General features: G+C 42.9%; 1 pseudogene across 1 annotated transcript in view; it reads left to right on the top strand.

Annotated features, from left to right (window-relative positions):
- Window positions 1–27,358, top strand: part of LOC144762385 (ataxin-10-like) — a 463,805-nt pseudogene that overhangs the window by 284,526 nt on the left and 151,921 nt on the right. The window contains exon 5 of the transcript XR_013596083.1: window positions 20,656–20,829. The product of XR_013596083.1 is annotated as an ataxin-10-like (transcript). The remainder of the gene's footprint in view (window positions 1–20,655; window positions 20,830–27,358) is intronic.

Raw genomic sequence — 27,358 nt, 5'->3', positions numbered from 1 at the left:
TCTTCCTGGCAGGACTGGTACGATTTCCAAAATACAGTATTTCAATTGACTGAGGTTGTGCTGATGGTCATTGAAATGTGTCGCTACCGTGGATTTGGCATTTTTTAGTCGAATGTTCGAGCGATGTTCTGTTAGACGAATTTTAATCTTCCTAGACGTTTTGCCCACGTATGGGAGCCCGCACGGGCATTTGAGCATGTAGACTAGGTTTGTGCTGTCACATGTACCATTCACCTTTAATTTGATTTTTACACCGCTTGATGGGTGACTTATTTCGTTGCCTTTAATAATTGAATTACAATTTCCACAATTATGGCAGGGTGATGTGCCCCTGTAAGTTGTTGGTGTGACCGCCAGTTTTGGTTTTAGAAGTTCTTTAAGATTTCTAGTTCTTTCATATGCAAATCTTGGGTTCAAAGTGAAAATTCCTTTGAAGTCATCCTCTAACGCTAGTAATTGCCAGTGTTTTAGAACAATTCTCTTGATGTTTTGACTCCTTGTGGAGAATTTTGAAATGAACACGGATCTCTGTTCTTCCCTTTTCGTGGTTGAAGTGAGTAATTTCTGTCTGTTCATAGATGATATTCTATCCACAGCGAGTCCCAATACAGCTTCAGGATACCCTCGGTCCTTGAATTTCTTTAACATGTGCCCTTTTTGCTCCTCATATAGACTTTGCGATGATGTTATCCGTTTAACTCGTAAGAGCTGTGAGAATGGCAAATGCTTTTTTAAAGAGTCCTGATGGAAACTCTTGTAGTGTAATAGATTGTTTTTATCAGTGGTTTTTTGAAATACTGTAGTCGTCAGTGTGTTCTGTTCTTTGATGATCAGGACATCCAAAAAGGATAGCTGTGTGTTGTTGACACTATGCGTGAACTGGATTCTGTCATTTACATTATTTAGTTCTTCGATGGATGTGGTCAGTTCTTCAATTGATCCTTTCCATAGTAAAAATATATCGTCTATGTACCTTCCATACAGGATAAGGTTCTCCTTCCATTGTGGTTTGGATAAAATGTGCTCTGTTTCAAAATAGTGCATGAAGATATTTGCATATGCCGGTGCGGCGCAATTTCCCATGCTGGTTCCGTTACACTGTGCAAAAAAGGTATTCTTCCACTCAAAATAGCTATGAAATAGCGTAAAGTGCATGAGTTCCATGAGAAATATTTTCAAGTCTTCTTCTAGATCACTGTTCAGAAGGATGTTTTCCAATGCTGTTAACCCCATGTCATGGGGGATAGAGGTATACAAAGACTTGACGTCTATACTTGTTAATATCATATCAGAGGTGAATGATCCTTTCTTTTCTTCCAAGATGTTCAAAAAATGGGTAGTGTCCTTTATGTAACTGGGAATTTGTTGTACTAATGGTTGCAAATGTCTGTCTAGAAATTTTCCTACCGGTTCATGGATGGAATTGATGGTAGACACTATTGGGCGGAATGGTGGTATTGTCGGGTGCTTGTGTATTTTGGGTATCATATAGACATATGGTACTGACGGGTTGTCCTTGATCAAAAATTGTTTTTCCTTGTTACCAATGGTTCCAGTGTCAATTGCTTTTTGGATGACCACATTTAGTACTTTTTTGAATTCATTTGTTGGATCGCCGTTGAGTTTCATATATGTATTAGTGTCATTGACGTGCTCATTAACGTTTTTTTCGTAAAAGTCTGTGTCCATAATAATGAGGGCGCCTCCCTTGTCTGCTTGTCGTATTGTAATTTTGGTGTTTTCTGCTAGATTTTGAATAGCTTGTTTCTCCTTTTGAGTGATGTTTGTTCTCTTAGGTCTTGGAGATTTGAAGATTTTTACGACATCATGGTTCACTAGTTTTTCAAAGGCATCTAGTACCTTGTGGCTCACCGGTGGTATAAACTTGCTTGGATTCCTTAATCCCTTTAATTTGTCTGGTTCAATGCTTGTAATGGGTCTTTCCACTATGTTTGAAAAAAAGTGTCTTAAACGTAAGTTTCTCAAGAATTTGTAAACAGCGATCTGAGTTTCTAGTAGGTTGGAGTGATATGTTGGAACGAAAGAGGTTCCTTTTTGTAACGTCTGCAGCTGGAATTTGCTGATGCTTTGGTTTGAAATGTTAATTGCTAGGTCCTGCGACTCCTGGTGTTTTGAGCTATGTTCTCTGCTGGTTGCTCCCCTCTTTGTTCTGCTCCTCCCCCTCCTGGTTCTTTTGGGGGTCCATGGCTTCTCTCTAAAAAAGACGAAGCTTGTGAAGAAATTGTAGTTGAAGAGCTTGCTTGTTGTTCATTAGGGTTTAGTGTTTGAGACTCGTCTCTTGATCTTTGACTGTTCCTCGGGTTGGAGAAATTTCTTTTGTTTGTTTGGGAATCATCCGATGCGGTTTCATCTGATGATTTGTATTGAGGTTTCTGTTGACGTCTACGTGCATAAATGTCTGCCCAATTATACACTTCCCCTGTACGATAGTCTGTCGAATCTCTCTTAAATTTTCTTATTTTTCGCTCATTGATTTCTTTGGTGTATACATCCAACTGGTGGTCCAAATCTCTGAGTACTTCTTTCCAGTCTTCTGTGGATAACATGGTGTTTAGTTCATCCTTGAGTGCTGCTGTTTCCTTGTTTAAATCCTCGATGAGTTTAGCTAGTTCTTCGATAATTAGTAAAATTAAATCTAAGGAACATTTGTTTAATATTGCAAACCACTTTTCCGTGAACCTTGTGTTGTTTTTGCACAGGGTGGATTTTAGGGATATCCGTAGGCCTCGTGGAATTCGTTGTGCTTTGTGATATTTTATTAGAGTACTTGCGTGTAAACGTTGGTTTACTATACGTTTCGACATATAGATGAGTTGTTTAACATTGGCAGTTGTTGAACCTGTACTTGTACTTGGACTTTCGTCCTCCTGAATCAAGGCATATATACGTCTTGAGTCCTCTTCCGTGAATGCTAAAGTTTCTGTTCTTTGATTTGAGGTATATTGCATGTCTTCTAAATTCATTGTTTGTTGGTGCTGTATCCACTTGTCAGTACCAGGAAGAAATTGATTCAAAGCCAAAGTGGGATTTGGGAGAAGACATGCAATATACCTCAAATCAAAGAACAGAAACTTTAGCATTCACGGAAGAGGACTCAAGACGTATATATGCCTTGATTCAGGAGGACGAAAGTCCAAGTACAAGTACAGGTTCAACAACTGCCAATGTTAAACAACTCATCTATATGTCGAAACGTATAGTAAACCAACGTTTACACGCAAGTACTCCAATAAAATATCACAAAGCACAACGAATTCCACGAGGCCTACGGATATCCCTAAAATCCACCCTGTGCAAAAACAACACAAGGTTCACGGAAAAGTGGTTTGCAATATTAAACAAATGTTCCTTAGATTTAATTTTACTAATTATCGAAGAACTAGCTAAACTCATCGAGGATTTAAACAAGGAAACAGCAGCACTCAAGGATGAACTAAACACCATGTTATCCACAGAAGACTGGAAAGAAGTACTCAGAGATTTGGACCACCAGTTGGATGTATACACCAAAGAAATCAATGAGCGAAAAATAAGAAAATTTAAGAGAGATTCGACAGACTATCGTACAGGGGAAGTGTATAATTGGGCAGACATTTATGCACGTAGACGTCAACAGAAACCTCAATACAAATCATCAGATGAAACCGCATCGGATGATTCCCAAACAAACAAAAGAAATTTCTCCAACCCGAGGAACAGTCAAAGATCAAGAGACGAGTCTCAAACACTAAACCCTAATGAACAACAAGCAAGCTCTTCAACTACAATTTCTTCACAAGCTTCGTCTTTTTTAGAGAGAAGCCATGGACCCCCAAAAGAACCAGGAGGGGGAGGAGCAGAACAAAGAGGGGAGCAACCAGCAGAGAACATAGCTCAAAACACCAGGAGTCGCAGGACCTAGCAATTAACATTTCAAACCAAAGCATCAGCAAATTCCAGCTGCAGACGTTACAAAAAGGAACCTCTTTCGTTCCAACATATCACTCCAACCTACTAGAAACTCAGATCGCTGTTTACAAATTCTTGAGAAACTTACGTTTAAGACACTTTTTTTCAAACATAGTGGAAAGACCCATTACAAGCATTGAACCAGACAAATTAAAGGGATTAAGGAATCCAAGCAAGTTTATACCACCGGTGAGCCACAAGGTACTAGATGCCTTTGAAAAACTAGTGAACCATGATGTCGTAAAAATCTTCAAATCTCCAAGACCTAAGAGAACAAACATCACTCAAAAGGAGAAACAAGCTATTCAAAATCTAGCAGAAAACACCAAAATTACAATACGACAAGCAGACAAGGGAGGCGCCCTCATTATTATGGACACAGACTTTTACGAAAAAAACGTTAATGAGCACGTCAATGACACTAATACATATATGAAACTCAACGGCGATCCAACAAATGAATTCAAAAAAGTACTAAATGTGGTCATCCAAAAAGCAATTGACACTGGAACCATTGGTAACAAGGAAAAACAATTTTTGATCAAGGACAACCCGTCAGTACCATATGTCTATATGATACCCAAAATACACAAGCACCCGACAATACCACCATTCCGCCCAATAGTGTCTACCATCAATTCCATCCATGAACCGGTAGGAAAATTTCTAGACAGACATTTGCAACCATTAGTACAACAAATTCCCAGTTACATAAAGGACACTACCCATTTTTTGAACATCTTGGAAGAAAAGAAAGGATCATTCACCTCTGATATGATATTAACAAGTATAGACGTCAAGTCTTTGTATACCTCTATCCCCCATGACATGGGGTTAACAGCATTGGAAAACATCCTTCTGAACAGTGATCTAGAAGAAGACTTGAAAATATTTCTCATGGAACTCATGCACTTTACGCTATTTCATAGCTATTTTGAGTGGAAGAATACCTTTTTTGCACAGTGTAACGGAACCAGCATGGGAAATTGCGCCGCACCGGCATATGCAAATATCTTCATGCACTATTTTGAAACAGAGCACATTTTATCCAAACCACAATGGAAGGAGAACCTTATCCTGTATGGAAGGTACATAGACGATATATTTTTACTATGGAAAGGATCAATTGAAGAACTGACCACATCCATCGAAGAACTAAATAATGTAAATGACAGAATCCAGTTCACGCATAGTGTCAACAACACACAGCTATCCTTTTTGGATGTCCTGATCATCAAAGAACAGAACACACTGACGACTACAGTATTTCAAAAAACCACTGATAAAAACAATCTATTACACTACAAGAGTTTCCATCAGGACTCTTTAAAAAAGCATTTGCCATTCTCACAGCTCTTACGAGTTAAACGGATAACATCATCGCAAAGTCTATATGAGGAGCAAAAAGGGCACATGTTAAAGAAATTCAAGGACCGAGGGTATCCTGAAGCTGTATTGGGACTCGCTGTGGATAGAATATCATCTATGAACAGACAGAAATTACTCACTTCAACCACGAAAAGGGAAGAACAGAGATCCGTGTTCATTTCAAAATTCTCCACAAGGAGTCAAAACATCAAGAGAATTGTTCTAAAACACTGGCAATTACTAGCGTTAGAGGATGACTTCAAAGGAATTTTCACTTTGAACCCAAGATTTGCATATGAAAGAACTAGAAATCTTAAAGAACTTCTAAAACCAAAACTGGCGGTCACACCAACAACTTACAGGGGCACATCACCCTGCCATAATTGTGGAAATTGTAATTCAATTATTAAAGGCAACGAAATAAGTCACCCATCAAGCGGTGTAAAAATCAAATTAAAGGTGAATGGTACATGTGACAGCACAAACCTAGTCTACATGCTCAAATGCCCGTGCGGGCTCCCATACGTGGGCAAAACGTCTAGGAAGATTAAAATTCGTCTAACAGAACATCGCTCGAACATTCGACTAAAAAATGCCAAATCCACGGTAGCGACACATTTCAATGACCATCAGCACAACCTCAGTCAATTGAAATACTGTATTTTGGAAATCGTACCAGTCCTGCCAGGAAGAGACAATGAACAGCATCTCTTAAGAAGAGAATTATATTGGATTAACAGATTATTTTCCACAGCCCCGAGAGGGCTCAATGAACGATTGGAATTTAATTGTCATCTATAAGAAACACATTCCCTATGTTAAGCATATTTATTAACATCTGCTTCATATCAAAATGCATTATAACCTCTGTATTAGAAAACATCATGTAAATGTCTCACAATTAACTGTCAATACAATAGACAACAATACACTTTTTTAAGATTCACGTTCGTCACTAAACGCACTTGTCAACAATCGTTACACACCCTCCATAGTATTTCTTCAGCTGCATTGTTTGCACGCTGTTTACGCATGTGATTCAACATGCCCAATCAGAACTTCTGACACACACACCGGAAGATTACCGCCTATCGTATTGCGCCAACCGTCTGTAAGACACACGTGACCCCAGTACGTCCTTTTAACCCGCGGGACTTCTGGGATTATGAAATGCCGGCAAACGAGGAGTATCGAACGCGCCATCCATCTACTTTATGGTAAGTCCCGATTTTCGGGCCACACAGACTCATTTGAGCAGAGTATGCTTGGAACATATGTTACAAGCCGTTGACATTATGTTTTCTTGTACAGACTCGTTTACACGCACGCCAATTGATTACGTAACGCACCGAACCCGGCAGATAAGGTCAGCACTTTTTTATTTAACATCTGATATTGTTTACTAAGAACAGTATGTAGAACAAGAATTCGAACACCTTTACAGTTTAGTGTTTATTGTATTGTCATGAAATCTTTGAACACAATTTATCGTTTCATGTGGTTACATGGTGAAATACAGGGCATTTATGTATATTTGAACACGTGATCTCTGTTTATAGACATATTTATGAAAAGTGTGAGTTAAAGACCATGTTTATGTTTTGTCATGAGCATAAATAGAAGGGACAGTGAATTGAAACTGTACTTATTTACTTTTACAGGAATCATAAGGCCCCTGAGGAAGGGCTAAGCCCGAAATGCATTGGGCCACATGGGTCATCAATACCATGAAATAAAAGATTGAATGTTCAGAAAAAATAAAAATGTGAATAAAAAGACAATGAACTTCGAAAACAAGTGGTAATACTTTATTGAAATATTTTGCGAGTGCTCTGGGGAGACGTTGCTCTCAAGGGAGTAACGCAAGCAACACATTAGTACCACAATCCTAGTACAGGGGTTGTCACCCCACGGGCACCACCCACCCACAAAGACATAGTGAACGCAGCAGCAAAAGACGAGTGCGTATCCCAAATCCCACTTTGGCTTTGAATCAAACAGTAACATCTCAGCTGTAGGGGTTTACTCAAAGATCCAAATATTTGAATGATAACCGTGTATTCTACCTATCTTAACATTGGTGGGTTGATTTAAATAGAACAATGTTAAAGCCCCATTCTATGCAGCCAGACATCCAGCAATAAAGCAAATAAAAATATCGTAGGTCCATCACATACCCTCACAGAAGCTTAAGAGGCCAGATCGTAATCAGGTAATGCAGCCATGTAGCCAGTTAAACATGATAATGAGACCGCTGAAAATCCCAGTTAATGATAGGTGTTCAGCAGGAACAAAAAACGCACTGGTTCCAATGTTCTTAAAACACGCTTTTAACAACTTTTTGTTGTGTTCTTTAAAACAAGATCAGCACGGACCGCCCCCCTCGCCCCCCCCTAGCTACGCGGGTGCCCCCAGTCAAGAGATCTCGGTTAAATTTATCATTCTTTTGATCACCATTCTAAGTATATTAGAAGCAGCAGGGCAAGCTTTCCTAACACAATAAAAGCAGATAGATTGATTAATGTAAGTGTGAGTGACTGGGGGTCTGCTTGTGAGTGGGACAGAGTACAAAGGTATGAAAGAGTGCAAGAGATATAGTAAGAATGTTTGCATGAGAGTGTGTGTATGTGTGTGAGTGTATGTGTGTTATGCTTGCAAGTTTGCTGCTGGTCTGGCATACTTGAGGTTATTCTTGCCTTACAGACAAGGGTGCTAATGGCATAAGGATGGATGGGTGGTGTTACCTATGACAAACTGCGGGCCCTGACATGCTTATATGAGGACACCATCAGTGGCTGTGGGGACTCGAATTGTCTAACTGAGAAAGCTGCAAACCCAGTCATACCCAGCAACAGGTACACAGAACACGTGCCACCACACCTGGCTGAACGCCCTGACATGATGCACATAATTCCTAGCATATGGGGTAGATCCATAGTAAAATGTTGGAAATGTGATTTGCGGTAACTCGTCATAAGATTTCCTGTACTCATTTTAAATGGGGTGTCAATGGCCAAATGCTGACCCTTGTATACCGGAAGGGAATTTTTAGAGGTACCCATGACTTTGGCTGAAGCATCCATGGCAAAGTTTCTGGCACTGTCATATTGAATGTAGCATAAGGGGCTCACTCATGAAAAAAGTATGACTGTGGTATAGTAGAAGTAATTGCCGATTTAAGACATTTAAAAAAAACGAGACCTACTCCTAGGAAAGGCCAGTCTTCCTTGGTGCACCATGAAAGTTCTGGAATATTTTATGAATGCCCTAAAAGGGTCTCGGCGTTTTAGAAATTTGATCCCAAAAATCTCAAAACATTCTCCGGGGAGAAGTCTATTCTCCATTAAGTCATCTACAAGAAATCTGTTAAATTGTTTTTGCTTGCTGGAATTAGTCGGAAGTACCATGCCTCACCACTTACATAGTTCTTTTTCCTCATATATATGAGGTTAGCTCTGACCCCATTTCTGGAAATGTTTGTTATGCTCCATTATTGGGAGCAGGACTGGCTTTAGGGTGGTGCAACTGGTGCAGCCGCATCTGGGGTTAACTTTGGTGGAGGGGCGCTGTGTTTAAAAATAACTTTTAGTTCAAAAGCACATGAACTTCCTTGTGCATCAGGCAGTTTTCAGACAACAATAAAAATGTCAGGATGACTCTGGTGATTAATGTTCCTACTAGTAAATTCGGGACTTTTTCTAGTGGCAGTTTTGGCTCATAGTAAAGTAGCATGGAGGGTTAATAGGCCTGCTACAAAGAACGTATACCATGCAGATCACAGAACTGTGCGTGAATGAACTATGAGTAGCACTATAGGAAATGAACGTCAGAGAGAGGCTACAGAGAGATTAGGTGCATTGTTGAAGAGGAGACGAAGGTTATTGGGGAGGATGGTTCCAAAAAACGTTCGTAACTGCCACCACCACAGCCGAGCTGGCCCTGGTGGGAGTCTTAGTACAACCTCCCCCCCCCCCCCCCACCATCCCCCCCCCCTTACCACCGAAGTTTATATATATGTGATCAAGCGCTCCGTGGAGTGCGAAACGCGTCACGTTGATTTATGAAGTAATAAATCTAACTTCTTTGGACTTGTAAGTGGACTGTGGTTTGTGTAACGACGCCCGAGTGCTCGTTAAGGAACGCCGTTTCTGGGAGGATATTGTAAACCGGTGGCTCCGTCGGTAACGAGCCACCCCTGTTGAAGGCGAGGGGTTGTCAGAAGGAGCAATTGTTGGTGAATATATATACACATAGAGAGAGAGAGAGAAAGAGATATTGTATTGTAGAGTCTGTGATTGTGACACTAGTTGTGTTTAATTTTGACTGGGTTCTCTTACCATTATTTATTTGCTACTACCGTTAGTATTAATTGACAGCTGCACAAAATTTAGTGCAACAGAGCATTCAGCAAAGTTTAGGTACTCCAAATTTTGTATCCCATATAGTAAAGAGGGAGGGTGTATAAATGCATTTTCTGTTTTAGATTCCATGAATTTATTTTCTCCTCAACCATAGTAAAATCTAGCCATCAAACTAGAACTTTATAAGAATAAACCGTCTTTACGATGAACTGAGTATGATATCGATGATATCTAAGGTATTAGCTTAACTCTCACCCTTGCCATCTATTGTTTAAGGCAGAAATCAGTGGTCAATGAGAGAGCGAATAAGTATGTGGATGAAATTTTTTTTTTATAGATGAATTTATGATTGTGTACCTTGTAAAATTGTTTTGAATGTGTGGAAATATTTTCCTGTGTATGGCGCTGTCACCTCTAGCCCAAAGGCAAGGGTAGTTAAACTTACCAGACAGCTAGCATCTGACTTGGTAGCATTTTAAATTTGTGACGATGGCAACACTGGTAGTTGTTATCTGCCCTGATCGTCTCTGTTGCTTGCTTTAAATTTGTGCCTTGAGTTGCGTAGTGGCCGTGGCAGACCGTGAGAGATCAAATCTACCTTTCTAACTTTAGTATCAGAAATCTTTCAGGAAGCCTATTCACTATACAAACTCCAGTCCTATGATTTTTGTCGAAAAGCCCAACTTTCTCCACAATTATCCCATGGCATATTTACTATTCTAACTCCCGCCGTTGAATAATTTGGGAAAAGGTAAAAATTCAACCGTTATTTTAACCGCTTCCGTGCGGCGCCGATTTTCCCCCGGTGCTGGACATTCCAGAACAGGGTGTGGTTGTGACGGAACCATTCCGTCATCAGCACAGCTCAACCGTGACTGATGACAGAATGGTTCCATCACAAGCATGGAAGGGGTTAAGTAACCGTTAAAAAGTAGTAATTTTGCAAAGTGCTGCCACAATAGCATCATTTGAGGCAAAAACTAGCAATACCCCAAATGCTATGTATGGGCCACCGAAGACCAGGGCAGCTGGCTTTGTTCCCCATAGTGAGAAGGGTACAGGTTTAGCTGTATGATACTCTGGATATAAATAACATACAGCATGCTGTCGATAACAGAGCAGGGGCCTTCTGCAGCTACTGCAGCCCCTGTTCCATATTAAGTCTCCTTGACCCCGGGCATGGTTATATGAGTATGATTACCAATCTTAACTTTTGAACTCCCTGTCCATGCAAAAGAGAAGTGCTTTTGTTATTTCCATATTCTTGCACAGGCCAGTGTAAATGTGAGGGGGAAGGGCTTTTTTATGTAATCGCTGCTCATCATGAGTGACAGGTTGGTGTGAAAGTGGCACAAGTAGGCATGCATATTGCTGCATCATTTCTCCCACTTAGTTGCTCCTTTTGTAGGCTTCGCCTACACAGCGCTTGCGCTGTGCTTGTGAAATCTATTGTATTCAATATATCTTAAAAGTAGTTTACATCCTGCCTTTACTTCTCATTTGTCCTTGTCACTTTACTTTTCCTTCGTTTCCATGGGTTGTCCCTATGTATTTCATTTTTAGGTCTCGCCTGAGCCAGCGCTGCTCTGCGAGGCTTCTAGTAAGGACTTTCAACTTGGACCACACGCTCGTACGTGGGCTTTTTTTTGCTCACAAGCTATTTGCCTTTGTGTGCGTCTTTCTAAGAAAGACAGCACGCAATAGGCCAAAGGCCGGTGCATGTCCCGCTTTCTCTCTCCCCTGGCCTAGGGAGGTGGGAGCGAGCAGCAGCGCGGCCGGGTGCCAGCTGCATACCGCACATTCCTTGCAGAGCGTGTGCACCGCGCTTGTTTTTCCTGCAATGCTTCACTGGCTGGGTCTGCACTGGACGGTGCGTTAATTGCCATCACCGTCACTTCCCATGATGTGATTTATTTATTTATAAAGTTTTATATAGCGCGAACTTGTGATCTTGGTCACAACGTCTCGCCCCCTCTACCCATTCTCTCCCCCGGAATTTAGCTTCTTATTTCTAAACTTGAACTGAAGCTCGCATGCCCTGCGGTGAGGGTCATTGGAGGCTTCGTATATCTACTCTTTATTCGTTGTTTGCTGTACGACGGTATCATTTTTGTGACACAAAAAACTGAGAATAACGCCTTTGTTTTTTTCCTGTTTGAGAAAAGAATGTGATATCACACATATCCCAGGATCTGCGCCACGTGGCTTTCCACGAGTTCTCTCTATTAAAAGAACTCAAATATCAGAGAGAAGCACCTGTAGACGGGCATTGGCCTGTTTCGTGGACCAATGCGAAAACCACGTTGATTGCCGAGCCTCCTGTCTCCACTGTACACATTAGCAACAAGGGATACACAGACAAACGAGGAGCTAAGCCAGGCCTCCCTGTACGAGCGGCTGCAGTGGCTTGGAAGGTGTTGAACCGGTATTGCATCCCTCCCACTCAAAGCTGGCCCCGGCCTGCCACTGGGCACTCTGCCCTTTCCCAGGTAGGCGGCAGGTCAGGGGGCTGGCCCACCTGTTAGCTGCCGGAGGGGACCCAAGTGTCACTGTGGGTCAGACAGGCAGAGAAGGTGAGCATCCCTCTCCAGGTCTTTATGGATAATGTCTCCTTAGCCCTCCACCTGATATCCGCTCCCTTCCCACATTCACCCAGTGAAGATTCAGTATCACACGGAGGCAGCCAAGGTGAGCTAGAACCCCCTGTGCTCACTGGGTTTCCAGCTGGTCTTTGGAGGCTTGAAGCAGTCTGTGTTAATTAATGGGGTGTGACAACACCCCAGGACATCAGCACAGCCTTTGCAAAGTTTTTTTTGTGTGGGAGGGGATGGAGGTTGATGGGGCAGGAGTGCCTCTTGGGCAGTACCAGCATCAAGCTGGTACTGGTACTGGTGTTTGTAGAAGTGTGTAGGTGAGTAAATGTAAGTATGATCCATTGTTTGCATAAGTAAATACGATGTATTTATAAGTGAATACAATGTGTGCTGGTGTGTAATGTTGAAATAGGTGTATAAGTATATTTGTTAGTGTTCTGTTAATTATTCACTGCATATAACACTGAATTTATAGCTAAGTGATTAGATGTGCGTATAGATCTATGATTCACTGAGTGGATGTTTAGAAAATACTATTGATGTGTCAATGGTTTGAAAAAGGGCACTTTCTATTTTACAGTGAGTGAAAAATATTATACTAGTGTGTGATGAGGTGTATTTCATTGTCACATGGATGATGTCATCAGTGATGTCATTAGTGATGTCATCAGTGATGTCACTCACCATGTCATGAATGATGTAATATGTGACATCATCAGCAGTGGATTGCGGGCGCGCGAGTTATAGTGAGTACAACTAACTATAACGGGGGAATTTCAATGGTTTTGTATGAGTAAAATGTCCAGCTAACTATAACGGGTGTGAAACCTATGGTTTTTTCAGTGAATATATATATATATATATATATATATATATATATATGTATATATATATATGTATATTCATGTGATCAAGCCTTTTTTGGAGGCGAAACGCGTCATGGCAGATTGCTGGCTTGATTTTGCACGAATAAAGCACTAAGGATCTCAGCACGAAATGGTGGTTTCACTCTACGTTATTTGGTCTCCGCGGGAATAGGGGACATGGTGAATGGCGTTTTCCTGCATATATATATATATACATATATAAATATAAATATATATATACCACAAGTCCTCACTGAGACCCCTCACCCTCGTGCTGTGCATACGAGAGTGGGCTTCGTATTCATATCAAAAGCTACTCCTTTCATGGTGACGAAAAGAAATCATGCGCACTCAAAAAATGGCTTGCTTTGTTAATGCATCCAAAGTTGTATTTGTGTAAGTGGATGAATCAACCCAGCAAGTTTTGGCGATCAAGTCACCTTGGTCAGATAGGAACAGCATTTTTGTTTTGCAAATTACTTTGGCACCGTTGTTTTTTTTTAAACTTCATCCACCTTAGCTCCTTCAGAGAATGTTCTATCCCATCTGTCAAGAGGAGGCTACAAAAAGGAGGGTCCCAATGTTCATTCCCCATGTTAATTCCCGTAAACTTTACTGTTCAATCCAGAAAACCGGCTGAGGGGAATTAGACTAAATTTAGCAAAAAGTTAAACCTTTACTCCGAAATCAAGCTTTTTGTGACTTCATGTAGATCTGTTGAACCATATTCGAAAAATTCACATTTAAAGAGTGTTAGACCTGGCACCATTGGTGTGGGTCTCCCTTCCATTTTTGCTGTTACCTCCTGTGTTTTTGCTGGTGTTAGATGCTTTGGGCACTGTGCCACTGCTGTCCAGTGCCACAGTGCAAGTCCTCCCTACTGTAAATGAATGTATTAATTGGTGATTCCATGATTGGCTATTGAGTTTACTTGTCAGACCCTAGTACAGTGCACCAGGAGTGCCCAGGGCGTGTAAATCCAAATCCTGCTGGTGGGCATGCAGCACTGGTTGTGCCACCCACAGAAGCAGCCTTGTAAAATGCGTCTAAGGTCTGCCATTGCAGAGCCTGTGTGCAGTCTGGTACTGTCATTGCTGATTGGGCAAGTGCACCCACTTGCCAGTCCCAAAACCTTCCCTTTTCTTCATATCAGACACTCCTATGGTAGGCCGAAGGGCAGGGTGCATTGTAAGTGTAAGGTAGGACATGCCCTGGTGTGTGTGGCATGTCCTAATAGTGAATTATAGCCATTTTCGTTGTTCACTATTGCAAGGCTATCTGTTCTCCATAGGCCAGAATGGGCAGGTCGATTATTACATTCTTATAATCCTCACTGACTCAGGGAACATGGTATAAATTCGAGTGTAGTATGCCTGAACTCCGAATGATAAAATACATCTTTTAGTGAAGTTGGTTTTAACATTCTGTGTTTGAAACTACCACTTTTAGAAAGTAGGTATTTTCTTGTCTAACTATCCAAAGCCTGCCTCTGCTAGGTTGTATATTCCTTGTCTGGAGTTTGAGTGACAGGGCTGGGGGATTCCAGGAGACAGAGTGAGTCCGCCCAGTGGTGAATAGAGAGATCTGCATCTAGATGGGAGGGAGGAGTTGCAACTGGGACCTGAATAGGTCTGTGCCTTCCCCCCACAGTGCTGGCTCCACTCCCTGTGGTGCGTCTGATGTCTCTGCCCTGCACTGTGAAAGAAGAGAAGGAATCATGTCAACAAAGTGCTCCAGGGCTGTTTTTTCCCTCCACAATGCTGGCTCCACCTCCTGTGGGGCGTCTGATGTTTCTGCACTGTACTGTGAAATGAAAGAAGGAGTCTTGTCAACAGAGTGCTCCAGAACTGGTTTGGACTGGGCAAAGGCCCCTCTGCCCTCCGAGGACAAAGGAGTTTGGGGTATAAATATTGGCACCCTGATCCTAAGAAATTAGATCACCTTTGGACTACAAGAAGAAACCTTTGCTGAGGAGAGGAACCTGAAGAAACTGAGGATAGACTATCCCTAAGCTGAAGTGCTGCTTGGGGGATTGGCCTGCAGTGGTTGCCTGACTGCCAAAGAAAGGAGAAAGAACTTTGTGTGCTTTATTTTCAACTTGTAAAGGATCTCCAAGGGCTTGGAACAGGGCCTGCCTCCTGCTGAAGTCTCAGGGACAACAGACTTCAAACCCCAGCTCCCCAGAGTTCTTTGGAAGTGCCTGCTGCTGCTTCTGAGGGACTGCGTGTCGCAAGGAGCTGGAAGGGGGACTCAACGAGGAAGAAGCGCGTCGCCGTCGCTGCTGCTGCCGTCGCATCATGAATGTCGGCGCTGTAGCTGTCGTATTGCACCGCATCAAGAGAAGCATCTTGCAACGAAGAGAAAGTGTGTAGCCGTCGCTGCTGCTGCCGTCGCAAGTCCAAGGGAGGGTGTCGCCACTGTAGCTGTCATATTGCACAGCATCAGGAAAAGAGTCTCACAACAAGGGAGAAGCGTGTCGCCGTCGGAGCTGCTGCCGTCGCATCGTGGATGTCGGCGCTGTAGTTGTCGCATTGTGCGGAAGCTCCTCGCAACGTCGGAGAACAGTGCCGCAGCCAAGGCTGTTACCGTCGCATTGCTGAAGAAGGGTGTCGCTGCTGCAGCTGACGCATCGAACCAAGACTCCTCGCATCCTTGGAGAAGGGTGCCGCATCTGGAAGATCTTCACGTCTTTATTTCTTTGCACCGCTGCGACATTACTTGTTGTGGAAGCGCAACGCATCCTAAGGTACATTGACGCAAAGTGTCGCATCTTAAGGACTGAACTGAACTAAGCTAAAACTACCATCTTAAGTATAGTATAGTGTATTTTTGTCTTTTATGGTCTTGTGTTAAATCTATATAAAGAATACTTATTTTTAATATACAACTGTGTGGTGTCCATCTGTAGTATTGTCACTGGGTTACTGTATGTGGTTACAAATGCTTTACACACTGCCTCTGAGATAAGCCTGTCTGCTCGTGCCAAGCTACCAAGGGGGGGAGCAACGGTTATTTTAGAACTGTACCCCCTTAAACTGACTAGAGGCAAGGGTCCCTATTTGTCACAAGTACCTACCTGTGCCAACTAGAGACCCCCAAATCTAACTAAGAGGTAACCAGGTTGGGCTTGAATGGTATATCTGAACAGTTGGTTGTTTTGTACCAGAAAATGTAAACAAATGGGCACCTCTGACTGGCATGGGGATGTTATTCTCTCTTCAGCCATTTTGGTACCCCGGGCCCAGTCCCGCTCTACAGTGATGTAATTTGCTGGTCTTTAACTCAGAATAAAATGTTGTGGCAGCCATAACAGGATTCTGTCTGTGTGTGCTGAAAATATTTCACAAATACGGTATAAGTAGGCTGGATAGGTGCATGCTGACCCCAGGCACTTGTGGAAGGAGGGAGACCTATAGAGACCCTCCCCTCAGACCGTATAATAATCTTTTTTTTTCTTTTTCGTACTGTGGTACACCGGTAGGAGCCATCGCTCCAGCTTAACCCCCATAGCACCGCAGTACCATACAAGCTTCCTCCGAAAATAGTTCTTATCCAAAGACCATGTGCAGTGGGGAGTTTGCTAAATAAAATTACCAAAAACACAAACATTCACTGAAAAAAAACAAAGGACCACCAAAACCGTTCCTATATCTTGCTGTAGAGACGCCTTAGTGTCAGCTGTTGCCGCTAGTACTTTGTCCAATTGCAGGTGGAGCTAAGCCTCCGCATCTGCCGACTTGCCACCCTCCTTCTCTGCAGGCAGCGGGGAGGGCTCCCTTCTGTTGTACAGCGTGTAACTTTCTGTATACGCATTGTGGAGCTAAGGAGGGTAGAACGAAGTTGTAATGTGTATGCAACCCCCGATTACTTCCTGCTAGTCCTGAATGGTTTTCATTATCCAGACTTCCAAAGTGAAGCCTGCCTGTTGAGTCCAACATGCGTTTTGGTTTCCGGAGTCGGTAGAGCCTTCAAGTTTCGGTCCTGTTGGGTGTACGTGGACTTCTACTTAACTGTGCTAGCCTCTGTGGTCCTGTGGTGCCCAGGCCCAATCTCTTCCTCCGTCTACAGCAGCTTTATGAACGAGTCCCGGGTTCTGAGTATTCCTAGATTGCTGCTGATCGCTGATCCTATGGATGTTCCTGTGTGAGCATACACTCTTCTCAAATATTATCAAGGAGGGTCCAGCTCTCCCAGTTTTTTCTTATGTAGGCCCCACTGAGCTTCCTCCCCAAGCCAGACCCTATGGCCCGTGTGCCACATTCTCTCTGGGGTTAAGGGGAGCCTCTCTGCTTGTTTTGGGCCTCAATGGGGGCTCCATCTCCCGCATGGGTGTCAGCCAAACCCGGCACTCACCAGGGGTGGGCACGTTCCCCCACCCTCTTCCTGAGTCCCGCTGTTCTCCTCACCTTCTGGAAGTTTCTGAGTCTGTGCAGGGTTCTAAGTCAGCGGCCCGCCGGGCCGGCTCATCCCGACCAAACCAGGCAGTCGGCCCTCAGGTGCCCTCCCTCTTGATCCCGGGCCAGGTATCTTCTGCTTCGCCACTGCCAAAAGGCCTTTGCAGTTTTGCGGTTGTTAATTCTCTTCAGGGCCCGCCATGGCATCCACCCTGGCCATTTCCGCCGCGGGGCGTCACAGGTCAAGGTGTACACCAACAGAGCCTCCAAGCTCTACGCATGCCACAGTCTAGCTTCCGACAGCCGTGCAGGGTGAGTGGCGACTCCCTGATCCTGGGCCCTCCTCTCTGTCCGCCCGTGCAGCCTGGGGCCCAGCATCTGCAATTCCAGGGCGGCGGCGCAGTGTGGAGGCTGCTGGTGGCCCACGACTGCTATGCGTAGTCCCGGCTCTTCATGACACGTGCGCCAGACTCTCATGCCCCGGGGCCTCGCAGGACACGGTCCGCTACTCCTGAGCCCTCAGTTACCTCCACCACCGCCGTCAGGCTTCAGCAAGCTACTCAGGGCGGGCAGCAACTCGCGAAGAGCAGGCCTCCCTCTCCTTCTGCTACGCCTCTCCTGGACACACAGCTCGCGTCTTTGCCATCGATCCTCCCCTCAAACTCCGCCAGTCTCCGGGGGCACCTATCTTCACCCCTTTCACCGCTTAATGTTTTTGTCAGAGGTAATTCTCCGCTGGGTAGCTGCGGAACCAGCCGGCCCTCGGAGAATCGCAGGATTTCATTAGGCCGGGACGGAGCCTCTCTTTGAACGTCCACCACGTTGGTGCTCTCTGCCCACTTGGGTGGTTCTATTAATGAAAGCCTTGTGGGCCTACGGAGTCCCCAGAAATGACGCTACAGTGTTGCATCCATTTGTAATAATGAGAGGGAGGAACCCCAGGACAAAGTCCAACCCAGGTTGGTTGTTTGGTGAATGTATGGAACCTTGGTCAATTGAAACAGTTAGGGACACCATTGCCAAAGGACGATTGAAGAGTAAGGTGTATTATGATATTTAAAATGGTACCAAGCAGGCAAACATCAGGGTTGGAGATTGGATTTGCATAAAGAATCCTGTATTTGTAATAAAAGGCAATAGTAAATTGTATGAACCAGAGAAAGTAGTGGAAGTTTTGCATAATTCCGTACACCTCAGTAATGGTAAAGTGTGGAATCTAAAACAAGTGGCAACAGAGATGTGTGGAGTAAGGAAGGTCTCAACAGAAGTAATGTAAACTTGTGGGACATGGATGAAGTTGGAAATGAATCTGAGGTGCAGGAGGGGGCAAAAAATGGAGTCAGTTTTTCTAATTCGCATGAGTTGGAAATTGCCTCGTCAAGTATCTCTAAGGACCCTGGAACAAATGTTCCATCTACAAGTGATTCTGCAGAAACAAGTACCTCCCTTCCAATAGGTAACCAAGATGAATTGCAGAGTAATGCTGGTGTGGTTCAAGAGGAGATTGAATCTTATTTAGATAGGGAAGTGGGCACAGAGAATAAGAGAATCAGACGTCCACCCAAACGGTTAAAAGACTTTATTGTGGAAGGATGTAAGTTAGTTTTTTGTATTCGGGGGCGGGTTATGCGGTTAGGTTTTGTTCCTGCTATCTGTTTAGTTTTCTCATTTTAAAGGGGGGTGTGTGTTGTGGCTTGTGCAAGTGTTTCTTCCAGGTCCTGCATGTCCTTGTGTGTTGTAATCTTTTGTATTATGTTATGCATGCTAGAATGCTGGTATGTCTGCCATCCGTATATGCAGTGTTCTGTTTTATATAGGTACCCTAATATAGGCCCGGGTAGCATCATACCCTTTCACCTACATCACCTCCCCTATGCTACAAAGTAACAAGCCTTTTAGGATGAACCTTTACCTAGTTCTAGGCCAGGGCATAGAAGGAGGGTTTCCCTGAACAATGGCGTTCTATTACTTCATCTTTAGACTGTTACAGTATGAATGAATATTCAAGAGGGTTCTTGGAAACTATGCTGGGGCTACACCACTTTCCTCCCCATATCTACGTACACAGTTCATCTCATACGTCATTCTCATACCCAACAATGGCTAATAAAAGAAACAAGGGACAAAGGAACCTTAGATACTTTCTGTGTAAATACAGCACCTCTTGCTAGGGTAGGCTAGAGGGAACCAAGATTTCCAAGCCGACACACTGACCAGAGACGCTGAGGCTCCTGCATGCAGACGCTTCAGCTGATAGCGGTCTAAACAACCCTTGCGGGGAGTCCAACTCGAGACCAGGACGGAGTCCTGCATTCTCTTACTCTTCAGGTAATGGGGTTAAACCAAACCTATAGGGATTCTTGGCTTTACACCTACTCACATGCTAAGTACACTTAGGTACATCTAGATAGGCGATCGTCTTGGCCCGGCAGCTGCTTGCCTTCCATGGAGAAGGAACTCCTCCCCTCAAGGTCATCAAATATTACGTCGCCTTCTATTTGTATGGGGAAGTGGGCGTGGCATTCAAAACCTGTAAGCCCCTGTGGTTCCTCTCTGTGATTTCCATGCCCTGTTGTTCCCATTCTACTTGGCGCGACCATGGCCAATGGGAACCAATAGGTCATATTAACTCCAGGCGGGAATCTAATACTGCCAGCCTCATTGTCGTCATCTGACACCCACGTTGCATGAGCTATGTGGTTCTTCAGGGGACCAGGAGCCTGGGGCGTCCATCTTCTCTGCCGACCAGAGACTGTTCTCTGGAGGAACACGGCGTAGTAAGGCTGTCTCACCATTCGTCCTCCTTGTGAAAACATCCATCTGATTTAAATTCAAAACAGAATGTTAGATCTTAAAACAATTAAATAGCTAACAAGGTTCACGTCATAAATGTTGTGAAGAAGTCATACACAATCCATACAGAAAAAAATTTGGAAGACCGAATAAGAAAATGCATTACCGAATCTGAAACCTCTTTAACTTTACTGCTGACAAAGGTCTATGTTTATGAGTAAATGCCTATGTATTCTCTAAAATGCACCTTTGCATGAGTTTTATGCCGTTTGTAATATGTCTTTACCTCTCCTCTTGCTTTCTTTTGAAGGGCCTGCTTAAAGCACAAGGACGATAAAGTTATGTCCTACGGCTCCATGGTGTTATTCACCTGTCTTGATTCAGACAAAGTGGTTGAGTTACTGGAGGACGAGAAGCATTTGGAATTAGCTGTTGGTGTAATTGCTGCCTACAGGAAGCTACCCGAGATCGAGTCGGAGTGGACGTATGTATTTTCTTTTCAGTACAGAGGTGTGGCGCCGCGGCCAGGGCGACTGACGCTGGAATCTGGGGACCACGGTTCGATCCCCGGCTCCGGCGGCAGGTTAGCCCAGCACCATGTGACTCTGGGCAATAGCTTGCTTAATCTTCCCGTCGGCCCCCAGCGCCTAGATTCCCTTACGGGTGATTGTGCGCTTTACAAATGTGGACTTTTATATAGAAATATTCTTTGGTCAAAAAAAGACTTATCATTCCATCCTTCTGAGATCGGTAAATTAAGCACTAAGTTGGGTAATTTTCATGTATGTTATTTACAGCTTTCACAGATGGCTGAAGTGCATTATAAGTGTATAAAAAGAAGTTATTATTGTTATTATTATGCAAAAACAAGTTATTATTATGGCCCGCGTGTTGTGGTGAAGAATGCTTTGGTCGGATAGCACTGCAGGGATCTGAGCAGTCTGGAGAGAAAGACTCTATTTCATTTAGAGGAGTGTTAGCTTAGGAGCACTGATGCTGGAGTGGCTACCAGGCCTTCCAAAGAGAATGAACAAATCCCTAATAATACCACACAATCGGGTGTTACTTGTGTACCTTAATAACTCATAAGACCCTTACAAAAATAAACCACATTATAAATTCCTCAAAATATACCAACAAACAAAATGATTATATCAAATTAATACATTTTATTCCATACAGTACAAGATATAACTTGCTGATTACAGGGCCACTTGATAACATTTAAAAAATGTGTTGATACACATCAATAATAATAAAATACAGTTTGTCCAAAAACAAATAAAAGGACAATTTCACAAAGGACACATTATAAACAAGTTGTCGACGCAGCGTTTCGTTTTTTTTTATTTACACCTTCATCAGGACAAGGTTCTCACTAATAAAAACTTTTCATTATATTTGGAATATGTTCCTCTATTATCAATTCGAGGGGCTTTTCATTAGCCTTCTGGACACCTTCTTCTATTTGGGTGTAATTTTTCATGGGGCAAGATAGAATTACCTCTTGCGACACAGATACCTTAAGTTTTTGATGAGTTCTTTTATTTAGAGGGCAAAGGAGCTACCGTTTTCTTAGGATTTCGAAGTTCTCTCCTTAAAAGCAGGGAATCAGCCTAGGGAACTGCGCATGACTGGATTTGACAATGCTTCTGTTGTGTCCCTCAATCATTCATTAGAGCGGTCTTTCTCAATTCACCAACTCTTTTTGCATCAATTCGGCCTCCCTGCTCCTCTTGCACCACGATACGAGGTGCAAGAGGAGCAGGGAGGCCGAATAAATATAATAAATATAATATATAATTATATAAATATGCGCCTTGATTTATCATCTGCGGGTGTTCACAGCACTTAAACCTGGCAGGCATTCGAGCATGAGTGCATATCTATTGGTTAAATAAATGTGGAAATATACTAATTTCCGCTTCATTTTTCAACAAAACTCCAAATAAATATGGATAAATACAGATATAATCAGCAAAAAATAAATATGGACGGAAATGTAAAAAAAAAAAAAAAATACCATAAAACCGGAAGCTTTACATATAATCCTGTAAAATATAATATGTTTGTTTCCTTACACGTCCATTATACAGAAGAAGATACATCTCTATCACAGGAACATCATCAGAATAAGCAGCTGTCTGCCCAGAGATGGCCCACCAGTTAACTCCTTGAAGACATTTTGTGAATAGCAGTCCAGTCTCTTTCCCATTTAGATCCATAAAGCTGCCACTAGCCTCCGATGGAGACTCATTGTTCATTTGATAAGGCCATGCATGCAACAAAAATCAAATTATAGTGTTCATTTCACATATATTGCTGCAACTAAATACATGAGAGCTGAGATTGGGCTGGCTGAACAGAACTAGAGATAGATAGTTTAAGGGAGAAAGGGCAGACTAAAGGGATGAAATGTGGCCAAATTGCCATCTACTTGGATACAATTTCGTAAATTATTTATTCAGTTTTGGTTTTTGTGTTAGACTGTGATGGAGTTTTCCACTAGTAACGTGAAGAAGGGCAGTGCTGGGGTGTTAGGGGTCTGCTTACTGTGCAGGCTTCTTCTTTATAGTTCATCAAACTGCATGAGCTTCAAAGATGGGAATGGAAACAATCCTTATAAATAACCCTTTCCAATTATGGCGGTCTGTCCTCCTGGAGGTTATCAGAGTTTTCCAGTCCAAGATGGTGCAGAGTCTTTTCCTCAATCCCAGTTCGGGTCTGAAGCATATATAAAAGAGGCTTTTGAGAGGAAGATGCATCGCAGAGTGTTTTGCTCCATCGCAGAGTGTTTGCTCTGAAATACTTAGTTGCGATACTTGACTCTACTATTTTTCACCCTAATTTTTTGATGTATCAGGATGGATTGTTCATTTCTGGATTCTTTTCTTGCTATAGTCTAACTCTTTTCACCTTCCTGATGGTAGGAAGACTTTGGCATGTGAGCCTCTAAAGGAGACATTGAACTCCTTTCATATATTTTATTTTGGTGGCACTATGATTCAAGGAGAAGTCACCCTTTCCTTGGGCATTCTACAAGGGCACTTCATAGACCTTATTAGAGACCGATTCCGATACTGGCAGGAAGAGTGCCTGCCTGCATCATACTCTGCTGTTCGTTCTGTTGTTCGTATTCCCTTCTGACTGAGCCATTCCGATGGGCTCGGTCGGAAGGAAATCCGATTCGGTTTACCCTGCAGTAATTTCCCGGTTGGCTCTTTCCAGCCGAGGAATTACGATGGCAGTTTCCCACTGCCTTTTTGGGCTGGCCTTTACGGCACAGAAAAGCATTTGGAAACAGCTTTCGGGGTCCCCAGCAGGGTCCCCATGGGTGCAAGGCCGCCGAATGATGCCCCCCCCCTTGATCCCTGCACCCAGTGGCAGGCACCTTGAGGTGCCAGACACGGGTGCAAGGATGAACTGCACCTCTGCTCTTTTCAATGAGAGCATGCATTCCATTCAGAATGCATGCTCCCATTGAAAAGAATAGACATGCGACCGAACAGGGTTCGGTCGCATCCTACTTCCAGAGCTGGAACCGACGACAGGAGGTCGTTCGGTTCCAGTTCCTGAGCAATTTCGGACAGACTCCGGTCCATCCGACATCGGAATAGACCCCTTGGTGTCCAGTCCATGACATTTTTCATTTCTTTTTTTGTTGCGTTTTATTTAAACTTTGAGTTTACAGACTGTTTTGAAAATCACACCTCAAAAGAGCATTCTTGATGTAGCATTTTATGGGATTTAAATGCTTTGGCTTGTTCTCTTTGCAGGAGAGCAATCCTCAAAGCAGATCAGCGTAGTGCACCATGTCGGCAACAGTTAATCCCACTAGTGCCTTTGGGCTGAGGATGTTTGCTACTTTCTTTAGATCAGGTTGTTGCCAAAGTTGATCCGTATTAGATGAACACTGGCCTCTGTGTCAAATTTGATGACCACTATGCAACATTATAAGATATGGACTATAGTATAATCTTACTCTTTTGTACTCAGCGTGTCATGTTCTCTCGCTTATCCAGACTCAATGGGTGTGAAGAAAAGGGAAGTTTATCCTAATCTTTATAAGCATGACTAGGGCATCACTCCTTAAACAAGTGTTTTGCAGGCTTCCTTTAATTATCGCCATAATTTCTGTGTGTATTGATAGAAACAGAGAATGATGCAGTAGTATAAAATTAACCTTAGATCATGCTTCTCTAGCAAAGAGGCTAAGTATTCGTAATTTGTTGAAAATGACACAGATGCATTTTCTTATAATTTTATTTAAGAGTAGATATTCTGCCTGGACCGAGGCATTTAAATTATGCAATTTGAAGCTGTGGCTTTTTCCACACAATTGTGAATTTGTTTGCTGTTGATGCATAATCCATAATTTGCTGCATAATCTGCAGATTTGAACAAAAAAAAGTTTCTAGCTCAAACAGATCAAAAGTTGGTAAAAAGGCAGTAACACATGTTCACGTGCAGAGGAAGGCCCTTTGCAAATGTTGACTGATCGTTCTGATACTTATTATTGTATTTGGGTATCAGACTAGTACCTAATGAGGTGAAAACTTTGCCCAGATGGCAAATCACAAAATAATAAGGTAATACTATCACAAAATGTACTGCATTACGCCCCAAGATTTGCCTTTTCTTGCCCGATAATTTACTAAACCTGTAAAATTTGGTTCTCCGTCGGTGCACAGTTACAATGGGCCTGGCTCCTTATACTTTTCCCAAATCTAGGCAGAAGATTAAGCAGTTTTAGTAATGGATAGAATTCTTAAAATGTATGATTTACAAGAACATGTTGATGTCCCATATGATTGTCTTGACATAGAATCTTTTTTAAAATCCTTGGATGATTAAACCAGAAGGTCTTCTGTTTGGAATGCTGATTCTATTCCTAGAATTCTGTTTAGTCTATGCAAGGCATCTACTGCATTAGTCATTGTGTTACATTGCTCCCAAGGTCTCGGGAGGGTACTTGCTATAGCTGTGCTCAGTACAATGGATACAGCCATGTCTGCTTCTATTGTATAGGAAGGTGATTGAGGCTCAACTTCATTTTGCCTGTTCTTTTTGCTTGCATTATTCCTTGGCATTGAAGACAGAAACTAACGCCATATGAATATCTTCAACTATCAATTGAATGATACCCATTGACATGTAGTGCATACAGCAGAGTTAATTTCTGAACAATCCTGTTTTTTTGTAAAAATGTCCTATTCTTAAACAATTGAACACCGCTGTAAATTGATATAGGCGGATCCTCCCTATGAAGCGCAAGCTTAAACATTTTAACACAACATCTTTGTCAGGGTCTGTGAGAAAATTGAATACAGTCCATTTCAAATAACAATGAAATGCTTCTGTCAAAACCATATCCTCCATTTATTTGTACAACAAGTAAACTCAATTATAGTCTTGGTCTACATCCTTGATAGGATCCTCAATAAGAGCAACCCTGTGATCATTTAAGTTTTTTTCTCCACCCTTCTTATAATAAGATAATATTAGTCTGGAGAAATAATCCAACCTGGCATTCTATATACCTGGAATGTTTTCGACCTCAGCAGCTTTGAGCAGCAAGTTCTTCAGTTAAAATCCCTCACTTATGATCGTGTGTGCCAAAGAATCCACTTTTATGGCTATAAATGTCTATTTACCCTTATGTAAGGTCAATCTCTGCTTTAACCTCTTGCGTGCTGATGATGACCTCAGCTCGTCATGCAGCACGGTGGCGCTGTGCTGATGATGAGCTGAGCTCGTCATGACCTCCGCGGAACGCCTACGCGGGGATAATTACCCCGCTGTGCTGTGCGTTCCATTGAGGTGGAGTGGCCATGACGAGCTCAGCTCGTCATCATCACAGCGCCACCGTGCTGCATGACTAGCCGAGCTCGTCATCAGCACCGCGGCGCCACGCGCGGCCCTCTGCGTCGCGGGGGAATTAGCCCGCGGCGATGGGGTTAATATTATAAATACCCCTTTTAAACCTTTAGATGTGTTCCTCTACAGCACTGTTGAATATTGCCTTGCAGAGTAATTACCCGATCGAAAGATGGCAACTTTCAAGTAGCCCTGGGCGTTAAAATCTGCTCCGCTCGCAGAGTTTGCAGCTTTTTTGCAACTCCGCGTTCCGCATAGAACGTGGAGTTACCGAAAACTCCGCAGTGTGGCGGAGTTTTTTTCTTGTTCGCGCTTTCAAAATGTGTTTTTGCTCAAGCTGCAGCGACTTACCAGGATCCCTGCAATCGCGGACGAGATTTCCTATCTGTTTGCGTGCGCCACGAGATTTTGGTAGCTGGCCGCTTTATCCAGCGAGAGTGTGCAATCATGAACACGTCATTCGGACGTGCCATCGGACATCTGGCAGAAGTTCGTCGAAGCTCGCGATGCCGAACATACAGAAATTGCTATCTGGAAAAGAATATCTCTCAAGCAGCATAAAACCTTCTCGAAAATGACGATTTGGATGAAACAACTCCTCAGATTGACATTTGGCTGTACTTATTTGTGCAAGGAGTCCTTTTTCTTTCTTTATTTATTTTTGTAAGGGGAAGGAAGTGCCCTAGAGTATCTAACTTCCTGTTCCTGTCCAGCAGGCTCTTCCCAGTGCGTTGTCCATGTCCTGTTTACTTTTCATTTGGATTTGGAGCTGGAAGGCTCACTCTTTGTGTCTGCTGCATCATACATTATAGGATTTGAGATTTTACAAGTAAGTCGGAGAATTGGTGTTGTTTGTTTGATTGGGGTATTGCAAGTTGCAACTACATTTTATTTTACTTTTCATCAGTTTATTTTAATTTATAGTGGGTAGCCAGTAGGTCCAGAGCTGCTTATAGGTGCATGAAACAACTGTCTCTGTGGTGTCTGTTGAATTTAAATATCATTTAGGCATGGGAGGCATTGGATTGAATTGCAAAATGTATTTTCTGGGGGGTATTTCACTTTTTGGTGTGTGTTAAATAAATGTCTTTGTTGGATGTGTGTGTGTGGTGTGGTTGTTCTTGCCTATCTTGCAA

The sequence above is a fragment of the Lissotriton helveticus genome, chromosome 1_1 (assembly GCF_964261635.1).
Source record: "Lissotriton helveticus chromosome 1_1, aLisHel1.1, whole genome shotgun sequence".
Taxonomy (NCBI): Eukaryota; Metazoa; Chordata; class Amphibia; order Caudata; family Salamandridae; genus Lissotriton; species Lissotriton helveticus.
This window is presented reverse-complemented; position numbering and strand designations above follow the sequence as displayed.